The sequence below is a fragment of the Gopherus flavomarginatus genome, chromosome 2 (assembly GCF_025201925.1).
Source record: "Gopherus flavomarginatus isolate rGopFla2 chromosome 2, rGopFla2.mat.asm, whole genome shotgun sequence".
Taxonomy (NCBI): Eukaryota; Metazoa; Chordata; order Testudines; family Testudinidae; genus Gopherus; species Gopherus flavomarginatus.
In genome coordinates, this window is record NC_066618.1 from 185,507,715 (window position 1) to 185,520,773 (window position 13,059).

General features: G+C 40.8%; 1 protein-coding gene across 7 annotated transcripts in view; it reads left to right on the forward strand.

Moving 5' to 3' along the window:
- ATXN1 (ataxin 1) overlaps positions 1 to 13,059 on the forward strand; it is a 274,987-nt gene that overhangs the window by 168,304 nt on the left and 93,624 nt on the right. For all 7 annotated transcript variants that reach the window (XR_007772752.1, XM_050941582.1, XM_050941581.1 and 4 more), the window contains one exon: positions 1,817 to 1,940. The gene's annotated coding sequence lies outside the window, so the exon portion shown is untranslated. The remainder of the gene's footprint in view (positions 1 to 1,816; positions 1,941 to 13,059) is intronic.

Sequence of the window (13,059 nt, forward strand, 5' to 3'; positions counted from 1 at the left end):
TATGTGGGAGGTGGTGGAGCACATTTGGAGGTTCCCTGGGCTCATGCATGCCCCACCAACAGCCACTCAGAGTTACGATCCCACTGTATGTTCCAATGAGTGCACAGTGCTGCAGGGAGAAGACGGTTGTGCATGGTGGTGAACAGGCTGCACTAACTAAAGGATGAACACTCTGCTATTTGGGAAGGGATTGTGCCTCCCTACCCACATGTTCTCAAGGCAATTTGCGCCATCTAGCCCTTAAGCCTTTAACCATAAAGGTTGGAAACATTCAGAGGCAAATGTACTTTGCTTCATAGAAACAGAGACTAAGTGGGAGTCTGTAACACATACCATAGCCTCTGCAGTATTGCTGCATATTAATTTGCAAACTTGACACCATCAAATTAGGCCTAAATAAAGACTGGGAGTGGCTAGGTCACTACAAAAAATAATTTTCCCTCTGATACTCACAACTTCTTGTCAACTGCTGGGAATTGGCCACATCCACTTTGATTGAATTGGCCTTGTTAGCACTGACCCCACACTTGGTAAGGCAACTCCCATCTTTTCATGTGCTGTATATTTATACCTGCCTACTGTATTTTCCATTCCATGCATCTGATGAAGTGGGTTTTAGCCCATGAAAGCTCATGCCCAAATAAATTTGTTAGTCTCTAAGGTACCACAAGGACTCCTCATTGTTTTTACTCATACAGACTAACACGACTATCCCTCTGAAACATATTTTCAGTGTTCTCTTTGGAACTGCAGCCTGGTGGTTTTGCTGGACCCAGATAAAAACTTTGAGCCCTGCCTGTGCTTCTTGAGAAGTGCAAAATGGCTGTTAGCCTACCAGAAACTACTAGCAAATAAATGTCTGTCCTACAATCTTATACTTGTATTCTGTGTGCATAATTTACACTTGGAAAAAGGATTTGGCATGACCTGGGGGTGAAACTCTAGTTTGGCACTTAAAATGGCACGTTTTTCATATTCCCCAAACCCATTTATGCAAGTTCTTAAACCTCAGGTATGCATCTCAAGGGTATAGTAGGTCAGAAAAGTTTGTCAGAGTTGGTCTAAGAAGAGATGTTCCTGGCTCGGGTCACATATAAAAAGAAAATAATAATAATAATATCCAAAAATTCATGTGTGGAAAATACTTATTAAGACAGAAGTACAGCTTTGGTGTGTGTGTTTTTGGTTTTAATACTCCCTAAGTGCTGCTGCACTGTGGCACTTTGTAGTGTGTGTCTGAGTGTTGTTCTTTGTGGGTGGGTCTGGATGACATTCAAGTGGAAAATTTCATAGCACAACAAACATGTGCAGTGTGTTTGCTGCTGCATGGAATATTATGATGTATATATGTGACATATTTCAAATAATGGTCCTGATCCTGCAGAAGCAATGGTGGGTACGGACCCTTATAGCTCCACAGAGTCCCCAGTGATAGAATTCAGTGGAAACATAAAAATCCATCAATGGGGATCCTATTGGGGCTTAATTTGTGCATATGTACCAAATAATAAACCGGAGTCGTTTTCCCTCCTCTCATCGTGGTAACAAAAATATCCTAGAATTGTTTTAATTATGAATTAGCTTCAGAATCAGACAGTTTGTGGAGTAACTGTTCTGTGCTGTAATTGTTGGTAACAAGAGGGGCTCTTTACATTCTGGATCAGTGTTTGCACATTCTGTAGTGGATTCTCCTCATCATAAGCTTATTAAAATGCATTTGGTCCAGTGAGCTATAGAAATCAGCTGTTCATTTGTTAGGCAATTGTCTGGATTCTTTTCTCTCTATTCCTTACCTGTTTTGTTTTTGCTTTTTCAGGTATTTCTTACATTATTTGAAGGAGAGAAGGCCCTGGGGACCTGCAAACAATCAGGCAGTTTCTGAAAAATCTTTATGGTAAAGGATAATCCAGGACTTCCTGTAGAAGAACATAGTGAATGATGTGAGTTAACAACTGCAGTATAGTCATTTGTATTTATGTCCTTTGTATGGATTTAAATATTTTGCTGTTTGGTTGGGTCCTGTGAGGTGTTGAGCACACATTGTAAGTAGCTGAGCATCTGTAACTCCTTTGACATCAAAGGGAGTTATTAGCCCAGACACTGCATTTCATTTTTTAAATTATGCTATTGAGGCAAAGGCAAGGCACCTAAAGAGTGACGTCGGATTCCTTTTTCCTCAGAGTGGTGTCATTTAGAGTGCTGCAGTTAGTGATGCTGCTGGCAGTTTGATAGCTCAGTGTATATACTCTGTTTATTACTTGGCAGATTAAAAAGAAAAAAATTGCTCAGGGCTAAAGTTCATTATCCAAGACCTCAGTTCAAGAGTTATGCACCCACCCACACTTCATTTAAATCATTTGGCCATTATTGTATTAGAGGAACATGAATGTGGGGTGCCTTTCTGAACTTACACTGAAAACTGGAATTAATACAATATTTTGAGCAGGGCATTATATTAGATTTAATGTGATTTTAAAAATAGCTCCTGTATAAATTCTTCTCTCCCCTCACTGCATAAATGTCCATCCACATGAATCAGAGTCATGTTTACATGTGCTTTTCAAGGAGAAGAATAGCCAGGCAGTTAAGGTCCTGCAGTGCAGAACTGCAGAGTCTCAATGCGTAGATGAGACAGTGGTATAGGGAAGAGAGTTTTAGATCTATTAAGAACTGGGGAACCTTTTGGGAAAGGAGGAGCCTATATGGGAAGGATGGGCTCCACCTCAACTAACGCAGAACCAGATTGCTGGCATGTAAAATTAAAAAGCTTGTAGAGAATGTTTTAAGCTGATGGGTGTGGAGGAGCAGCACGTGGTTCAGGAGGAGACATCCTTTAGGGATGAATTTATTCACGGAGGGACTGTATTTCCTGCTAAGTAGGGTAGAAAAGAAGTTGGTAAAACAAAAATAGAGGCTAGTGAGGAACAGTCAAACGTAAAAGTCCCATTTAAATACAACAGATGAAGGCAAGCAACTTAATATAGATAAAATGTAAAGTGCTTGTATACAAATTCTAGAAATGTAAATACTAAGGTAGATGAACTTGAGTGCGTGGCATTAAATGAGGATATTGACGTAATAGTTGTGACGGAAACTTAGTAGAATGAGGATAATCAATGGGACATGGTAATATTAGGGTACAACATATAAGGAAATGACAGAGTAGGTTGTAGGAATGGCACTATATGTGCAAGAAAGCATAGCGTCAAATAAAGTAAAAATCCTAGAGAAATCAAACTGTACCGTAGACTCTCTATGGATAGAGATTGCCTGCTTGAACAGTAAGAGTGTGGCAGTAGGAATAAGTCCCTGTTCCCATTTCCCCCCACCCTTCCTGATTGACTGCAGACTATATAGTAAAACTTGAATTCTGCTTAGCTATACCTTAACCAATCATTTTACTGAAATTTAACTAACCAGTCCTAACATACTGTAACACGGTTATGTAACCAATTATGCCCCACCACCTTAATTGGTTTACACCCAACAAAATTAATTATACAGCAGACAGAAACAGTCACAGAACCAGAGACCATGCAAATAAACCTACAGAACAATACAGAAGTGAGGATTTCACAACTGCATCTATACAGACATAGGGGTTTTCCAGGTGTGTCTATTGATAAGTGAGTTCTTACCAGACAGGATGCTATTAAGCTAAGTTTCCTTTTACATCTTCTAGGCTCTTCCCTTTCTCTGGAGGTGATAGGAATATCAGGACAGGATTGTATTCCTAATAGCACGTTATTTCAATGTGACTAGTTTGGAATGTGAGGATGTGACCATACACTTCCCAGCTTATGGCTGCCTAGCTACATCTTAGCTGACAGCCTTAGCCTGTCACAGTAAGAGAAGGCCATTACACAGACAGTGATCTCTGATTCTTTCTTTCATACCTCTATAACTAGCTAAGTGTTAAGAATACACCTACATTCTTAAAGTATAGGCCTTTGCAGACAGGCCTGAATATCTATATCCTAACACTGACCAGGACAGTGACCATGATTGTGAAATGCTCAGAGAGAGTAGAGAGGGTACAGAGGCAGAAACACATTAATAATGAGGGATTTCAACTATCTTCATACCGATTGAGAATATGTCACCTTAGGAAGGGATGCAGAGATGAAAATTTCTAGAGACCAAAAATGACTGCTGCTTGGAGCAGCTAGTCCTGGAACCCACAGAGGGAGAGGCAATTTTTTTTTTTTTTTTTTTTTTTTTTGGCCCTAAGTGGAGCACAAGATCTGGTCCAAGAGGTAAACGTAGCTGAACCATTATGCAATTAAATTTAATATCCTGGTAGGGGGAAAATGCCAAAGAAGCCCACCACAATAGCATTTAACTTCAAAAAGGGGAACTATATAAAAATGAGGACACTAGTTAAACGGAAAGAAAAAGGAACAGTCGCAAAGGTGAAATGCCTGCAAATTGCATGAAGTCTATTTAAAAACACCGTAATAGAGTCTCAAACTAAATGTAAACTCCAAATAAAATAAAACAATAAGAGGCCCAAACAGTGTCACTATGGCTAAACAGCAAAGTAAAAGAGATGGTTAAAGGCAAAAAGGCATCCTTTAAAAATTGAAAGTCAAATCCTAGTGAGAAAAATTGAAAGGCATGTAAACTGTGGCAAGTCAAGTGTAAGGCAGGCCAAGAAAGAATTTGAAGAGCAACTAGCTAAGGACTCAAAAACTAACAGCAGAAACATTAAGTACATCACAAGCAGGAGGCCTGCCAAACAGTTAGTGGGACCGCTGGGTGATCAAGGACCACTCAAGGAAGACAAGGCTATTCCGGAGAAACTAAATGAATTCTTTGCGTCTTCACTGTAGAGGATATGGGGGAGATCCCTACACATAAGCCATTTTTTTAGGTGGCAGATCTGAGGAATTGTCACAGATTGAGATATGAGTGGAGGAGGTTTTGGAACAAATTGATAAATTAAACAGTAATAAGTCACCAGGACCAGATGGTATTCACCCAAGAGTTCTGAAGGCCTCAGATACGAAATAGCAGAACTCCTAGTTGCAGTATTTAGCCAATTGCTTAAATCAGCCTCTGTACCAGATAACTGGAGGGTAGCTAATGTAATGCCTATTTTTAAAAAAGGCTTCAGAGTCAATCCCAGCAATTACAGACCTGTAAAACTGACTTCAGTACCAGACAAACTGGTTGAAACTATAGAAAAGAAACAGAATTATCAGACCGTAGATAAACATGATAGCTGGGGAAGAGTCGTCACAACTTTTGTAAAGGGAATGCCTCACCAGTCTGTTATAATTCCTTGATGGAGTCAACAAGCATGTAGACAAAGGTGATCCAGTCTATTATAGTGTACTTGGACTTTCAGAAAGCCTTTGACAAGGTCCCTCACCAAAGACTCCTAAGCAAAGTAAGCAGTCATGGGATAGGAGAGAAAGTCTTCTCATGGATTAGTAACTGGTTAAATGATAGGAAGCAAAGGGGAGGAATAAATCCCCCAAAGATCTGTACTGGGACTTGTGCTGTTCAACATATTCATAAGTCATCTGGAAATGGGGGTGAACAGTGAGGTGGCAAAATTTGCAGACAATACAAACTTACTCTAGACATTTAAGTCCAAAGCTGACTGCGAAGAGTTACAAAAGGATCTTATTAACTGGGTGACTGGACAATGAAATGGCAGATGAAATGCACTGATCAACAGTGAATTTCAAAGTAACGTGCATGGGAAATCATAATCCCAACTACACATACAAAATGATGGGTTCTCAATTAGCTGTTGCCACTCAAAATAAATCAGTCAATCAATCTTTGAGTCAGAGTGGATGGTTCTTGGGAAAACGTCTGTTCAGTGTTTAGTGGCAGTCAAAAAAGCTAACAGAATGTTAGACACCATGAGGAAAGGGTTAGATAATAAAAAGGAAAATATCATAATTCCACTATATAAGTCCATGGTACACTCACACCTTGAGTACTGCATGCAGTTCTGGTCACCCTGTCTCAAAAAAGATGGATTAGAATTGGAAAAGATGCAGAGAAGGGAAATGAAATTTATTAGGAGTATGGAACAGCTTCCATCCAAGGACAGATTAAAAAGACTGGGACTCGTTCAGGTTAGAAAAGAGACAATAAAGGGGGGATATGATAGAGGTCTATAAAATCATGAACGGTGAGAAGAAAGTGAATAGGGAAGTGTTATGTACCGCTTCACATAAAACAGGAACTAGGGGGTCACTCGATGAAGTGAATAGGCAGCAGGTTTTTTAAAAAGCATAATGAAGTACTTCTTCATACAACACACAATCAACTTGTGGAACGTGCTGCCATAGGTTGTTGTGAAGGCCAAAAATATAACCTGGTTCAAAAAAGAATTAGTTCATGGAGGATAGGTCCATCAATGGCTATTAGCCAAAATGGTCAGAGATTCAACCCCATGCTCCGGGTATCCGTAAACCTCTAATTGCCAGAAGTTGGGACTGGGTGACAGGGAAAGGATCACTTGAAATTGCCTTGTTCTGCTCTTTTCCCTCTGAAGCATCTGGCACTGGCCAGTGTCAGAAGACAGGATACTGGACTATCATTGGTCTTATGCTCCTGTTCTTATGCTCCTGCATTCATTAATAAATGAGACTATTCCCATAAGGACATGTTGAAGGGAAGTGTGCAAATGATCTAACGTTCATGGTTTTCCAGTGTGTGTTGATTGTTTTCTTGGTTATGAGGATGCAGTGTGTGTAAAAACATTTAAAATTGTTTCTACATAGCTTTATGTTTTATGCATTGTTCTAATGGGTCCAAGAATAACCCATATTCTTATCTGAGAGTAAACTATGAGAATTCCAATGTTTGATAAGTTGCCCTTTAAAAACCTTGTTCAGAACATGCAGCAGTCTTTTATGATGATAGTAGTGTTAATAAAATAGGTGCAGATTCTTCCAGAATGGGCAAGTAGCTTTTATTTGATTTGGAGTGCTTGGATTTTCTTGAAATTGAATATGTTTAAATAATAAAAATTAATATGAAATCCCACATCCGGTGGATTTGAGTACAGCGTGCCAAACTTCAGCTTCACTGATAGCTGTCCAGATTTTCTTCAAAAGTTTGGAAATTCCCAGCATTCCATATTTGTAGTACATGTAGTCAATGACCGTAAGATCTTATTTTTGTGTTTTAGTCCAATTACTGGCCCAGGACTACAGGCCACAGGATGTTGTTGCAAGTGTCCATGTGTGTGTAGGGCAAAAGAATATGAGTGGAAACGTTTAATGTTTAGGTTATAAGTGAAAGTGATAACAGTGGGTTCGTTCCCCACGAGATGTTTGTTGATATTATTGTATATGTATAATTTGACACTTCAGTCAAATTCAGGCAGATATGGGTATATCAGTTATATTCTTTTCACACTTCGAAGGTTTTCTTTGCGATCATAAGGATTTATTTGGCAAGCTGACGTGCTAGAACACAGCACAGGATGGCAGTACTAAAAAAGTACTGGCATGCCATGCTGATGAGGAGATGTTTGCTCAAGCACCTCCACTGATGGCAATGCACTAGTACTGCATGTGGAGGGGAGTGGTCCAGGTCTTATGGAGTTTGGGGCTTTTTAGGTCAAGACCATTCATGTGAACTCCACCTGGAAGCTGACTGTCACCTATTACAGAGAATGTAGCCTCTGTGTAATATGCTTTCTGTCTGATTCCATTCTGCAACACCTTACATTTCTGAATGATACCCAGGGCAGTGCCACTTAGGGCACATTGTGGTGATCTACTGAGGTGATATCGAGGCCCATGTAGGAAAGAAAAAGTAGTGTGCTTCTCTCCAGGTGCAAATGAAGAGAAAGTGCTCCTGACCACAGCTTTTACCTGGGAATCCAGGAGCAGTTGCTTTTGAGAAGCCATTGATGACTGATGGAAAGTACTTTAAAAGTCACCTGACTGTGTATCTGGTCACACTTTGTTTTAGCTTGGAGAACCTTGCTACAACAGCCTGGCAATCAGCCAGTCTCCCTGCCTTCTAACAAAGAGACCAGAATACATGAAACAGGGATTGGTAATTTTCTTAGGAAATATCAGCACATAAATGTTTTCATTAAAAATATAATTGTTCTCTGTCCTCGTTAATTTCAGTGGTGTGCTCTCTTGTTAGGAGGTGTGTTGAGAACAATCTGTCCTTTCACATTTTGAACAGTAGCTCTTCTATTTCTTATAATCCCATTATTTCACTTCTAGTCACATTTCAGAGCAAAAACTCAGTGAGTTGGGATAAGCACATTGAATCCACCTAGAAATTGTTTCATTGGCATCATTTTTCTCCCTCCCTTCCTTCTTTTCCCTTATTTGGATTAAACAAATTTCTGTACAGTTTGCTTGTACAAATTAAGTCCACACAGTGCCTTTGCAGAGAGAAATGGAGAGATCACGAAAGTCCCTTAGGCAGGAATGTTATTTTATTCAGTACAATAATACAAAGGAAAGTTTTTTGGTTTTTTTGCTGCTGTGGGTCTAGTACCTTGTGTTTTCAAACATAAAATTCTAAATTAATATTTTCCCGGTAGTAGTCAAATGGGCTGAAAGAATTTATTTTGTTTAAACCTTGAAAATATACCCCCTTCCCTTAAGAGCAACAAATAAATCTCCTTACCTGCCTCAAAAAAGGTGTGTCTTTACATATTTGCACTTGAGCTAAAACCTCTGGCATGGTTTCTGGGAACTGGAAAATAAATGTCTAAATCATCTGTGTGTCAATAAGTTAAATGTCCTCATTTGGTCTCTATGGTTCTGTCTACACTGCAGTTAAACACCCCCGGGTGGCCCGTGTCAGCTAACTCTGGCTATGATGCTGTTTAATTGCGGTGTAGACGTTTGGGCTCGAGGTGGTGGGTGGGTCCCAGAGTCCAGGCTTCAGCCTGAGTCTAAACATCTGCGTCGTAATTAAACAGCTCTGTAGCCTGTTAGCCTGAGTCAGTTGACATGGGCCGGGTGGGGGTGTTTTATTACCAAGTAGACATACCCTGTGTTTAGCTTTTACTTTGAGCAAACTACAGGTGGCAGGCTAGTAAACATCCCTGGTCCTTTGCTGTGACAAGCCTTTTAATGCTTGACTTTAATGGGAATTTGCCTGAGAGAGGGCTGGGTCAGTCTGAGTAAGGAACTTAGGACTTGCCCCCTAAAGTTTAGCCCCAGTTCTGTTTCATTTTCAGCATTATATTGTCCCTTCCCTACTCCTTACCCTTCTCCACTCCCTTCACCCTGGGCCTCCCTTATCAATACTTCTCCCTTACTCCTCACTGTAGGTTGTTTTTTCTGGCACCTTAACCAATGGCAGGGACTGTCAGTGAACAGCTCCTGGAGATGTCAGTGCTGCTTCCTGACTTGGCTGGCAGGGATCGCTGTAGTCCAGGCACACCATTTCCCTGAAGCGTCACCTTCTTCCCATGTGCTCAGCCTTCCGAGCTGTAGTGGCCCCCTGAAGGGGAAGGTTAAACCTTGAAGCATAAACAGATCATGAAAGGAATATGCAAATGGGCCTTGCCCTGTGGCACTTTGAGTGCAGCTTGATCCTCGAGACTGGATTGCTGCCTTGTTGGTAAAGATGCGCAGTTGTGTGCTCTGACAATGGCGAGCTCTACAGACCTTGAAAAGTCAATGAAAAGTTTTGACACACTGTTGAACGTTTTGAATGTGCTTGTTTCTCAACTCCTTTTGCATCTATATTCTAACCATTTCAGGGCTTTAGATGGAATTTACCCGGTTACCAACAAAGAGAGAGAACTGCATGTTTCCCTTCTTGCAAGCAAGTGCCCTGTACATGCCATTTCGTATTTCTAGGGATAGAGCAAAGAGCAGGAACTGCCATCATTTGAAAAATGTCTCTCTGAAACAGCAGTAATTTATTCTCAGGCTTTATTCTTGATTAAGAGCTACAGACAGCTGCAGCTTCCCTTTAAATAGCAATAACACTCTATAAGCATGCTATACATTGGGCTTCAGGTTTCTGACATTTCTCTGCCAAAAATCAGGAGTATTTCTCACAAAATAAATGTTCATTTAGAAAGCCCTCTTTCCTGGCTTTTATTTTACAACACCTGCTTTCAATAGACAGACTGGAACAGCTCAGAACGGCCGGTTGGGAGAGGAAGTTGAAACTGTTTGGCTCTCTTTTGGCATAAAGAAATCTGTAACAGTAAGTCCAGGCCTTAGTTTTGACAGATCTTTGGCTGGTAAATATTGGTTTAAAGTGAAAACTTTGGAAATGCAAAACAGCTACTGTACATCTACACGAATGAAATAGGATGTTGTGAATTATGAGGTGATGATTCCATCAAGAGATTCTCATGATGTCATAAAGCCCAAACACTCATTTGACTCAGCAGTACCCAGACACTTGCATCCATGTATGCACAGCCTCCCTAAACTCATCTGCTACTTCTCCACACTCCCCTTCTGCCTGCTGCTGCTGACCAAAGTCCTAATTTCCTACGTTTTCTTCTCCCTTCTGCTTTTTTCAGACTCTGTGCTTCCTTCTTCAGTTTTTCAGTTGCTCATCTGCCTCCCTGCCGCTTTCCACCCAGTGCTGCCAGTGCTTACCACTTCAGTGAAAGGCTTTGCTGTTGCAGCAGCACTAGTTGGTTGAGTCTCATAATTCAGGGGTGCGATGTTGCCTTCATAAATTTCAGGATGTCCCCCCCGTATTCATGGCTTGCAGTTTGCAATCCATGTATTGAAGTAATTTTAAGTTAGATTACTCATTACTTTCCCGTTGCTTTCTTTTTGGCCTATATAGCTTCCAAAGAACTTAGAGGTTATAATTTCTCCAGGGCTAAAATCCAAGTCTTTGATAGGCAGGTATGATGCTTGGGCCCGCTACATGTTGCTACTGGTTTTCAGCATTGTAAAACTTAGTCTGCAGAGCAAAGGAAGCAGGGCACAAAAATTGCTCTTTTCTCCTACCTATGGCAAGCTCTAGTTTCTTGCTTTCTCATGCCTTTTCTTCCTTGTCCTCCAAGGAAAAAGCTGTAAGTTTAGGACTCCTGTTTTGTAGTGAGGACAGGTTTTGCCTGAGCGAACAGATATTTTTGGCAGTCATTTTAGCTTTTGGCTGTCAGTCTTGTTTGATGACTTGTCTTTCCGGAGAGTAGGCAGTGATAGTACATTGGATCAAACAAGCAAAGTAAGAAAGATAGGTTTGTTTGTTAATTGTTATAGTGTGTAGGGAATTGCAGTATGGTTTGTGAGTGAAAGGTGGTGTATGAAATTTGACAGTGTAGCCTGTGCTTGCTCTCATTTTTCATGGCGATATGATCTGTAGAGGCTCCAGGTCCTAGCATGCAATGTGCCTTGGCCCAAGAGGCTCTCTACTCAGATCAAGATGGAGCACTGTGAGCTGAGCTATAGCCTCTGTTCACAACACTAGTGCATTAAAGTGCCCCAGTTTATATGAATTACATATGGTGCTTAGCTGGACAAAGCTTGGGTGCCTCTGCTGTTCGAGTACAAGTTTTGTCTACATTCTGCATCTTATTCTTGTCATCACAGTGATGAATCCTGGTCACGTGCTACCTGAGGCACATTGTGCACACGCTAAGAAGATGACTGATTGTAGTACCGCTGTGTTGGTGCAGCTCTATTGGTGATATATTTCCTGTACTCATAATGAGGCTAGTAGCACCTAGCAACATGCCAGTGCTACTGTAAAGGCTGTAGCAAGAAAGGAGTGTAAGTTAAGCTCTCTCTTAAGAGAATTTTCCACTTTTCTGTGCTGGGCATGCATCCAAAAGCAGAGGTTGATGTCACTGGTGTGCTAGTTACAAGAGATTGTGGGCCAGTGAGTCCTGCTAGTAGAAATACTATTCCATTGAGAATAACATGCTCATTCATGTCTATTACAGATTTGCTTGCTGCCTGCCAGGTGTGCTGGCCTCATCCTTTATGTGCTGTATAGGGAAGGTAGATGATCTCAGAGAAATTGGTAGTATCTGTGTTTCTTCTGACTGAGTTTCATGTTTCTGGTTGTGAATCAGCACTGGTGTTCAGCGTTATGGACACTGACAAATGTTTCCGGCGCATCTGATGCCACAAAAGTCAAGAGGGAGATGATGAAGAAACAAGTTACCAGGATTGCTCTTGGCTTCTTTCCCTGTCGACATGTCAGAGCTAGAGACAGATCGACGTAACGTAAGGAGATGTAGTCTTTCATTTGGCTATAATGGATTCTCCAAGATACTCTTTAAATAATAAAGCTGCTCTTCCTACTACCACAAATCAATTTACTGCAATCAGTGGCAATAAAAAAGGTCTGTTTAATTTTATTTTTATATGAGGATGGAAGAGGATCTTATGGACTGCCCATTAGCTGCCAGGCTGGTTAGCCTTCACTGTGAACTGGAGTGCACTAGTAGTTCTCTTTCTTTCACTGCAGTGTAGATTTCAGTCATCTTTCAATAGTGAACTCTGCTGAAGAATTAAAAAAAGTAAGGCCAATAAAAATGATGCCAGGCGCGCCGGAAAGGAAAGTCGGTATGTCTGGACTGAAGTATAGGATGCTGGCTTTCTTGGTAAGTGGAAATTTGCGAACAGAGCTGATGTGTGAGACACAATATGAGGGGGAAATCTCAGAAAGGCACACCAGTGAAAAATTGTGCTTTAAGCTTAATCTGTGAGCAGCTTGTATCTTTGGCAAATGTTCCATGTTTCCTCAATGTCCTGTTTCAGCCTTTCTGATGTAAATAATTTACAAAACAAACCTGAGGTAACACCAAGCTTGTGTGAGATGGGAGTTTGATGCTCAGAGAGGGCAATCGACAGGAGGAAGTGTAGTCCAGAGAGATGACTGCAGCAGCTGACACATTATACTTCGTATTTGTTTGGGGGTGGAGGGTTGGATGGGGATTGTGTGTTTGTTTTGCTTTGAGATCATGAGTGTTAAGCAGCTTTGTTAAAAGTAAAATCAAATCCTGTTGAACTGAAGCCAAGCAGTGCATCTTCCTCATGCACTTGGATTCCAGGATTAAGGCAACACCTCTTAGATCTATTTCATGGTTAACTGATTTTTTTTCTTTTGTTTCAAGCTAAGTTA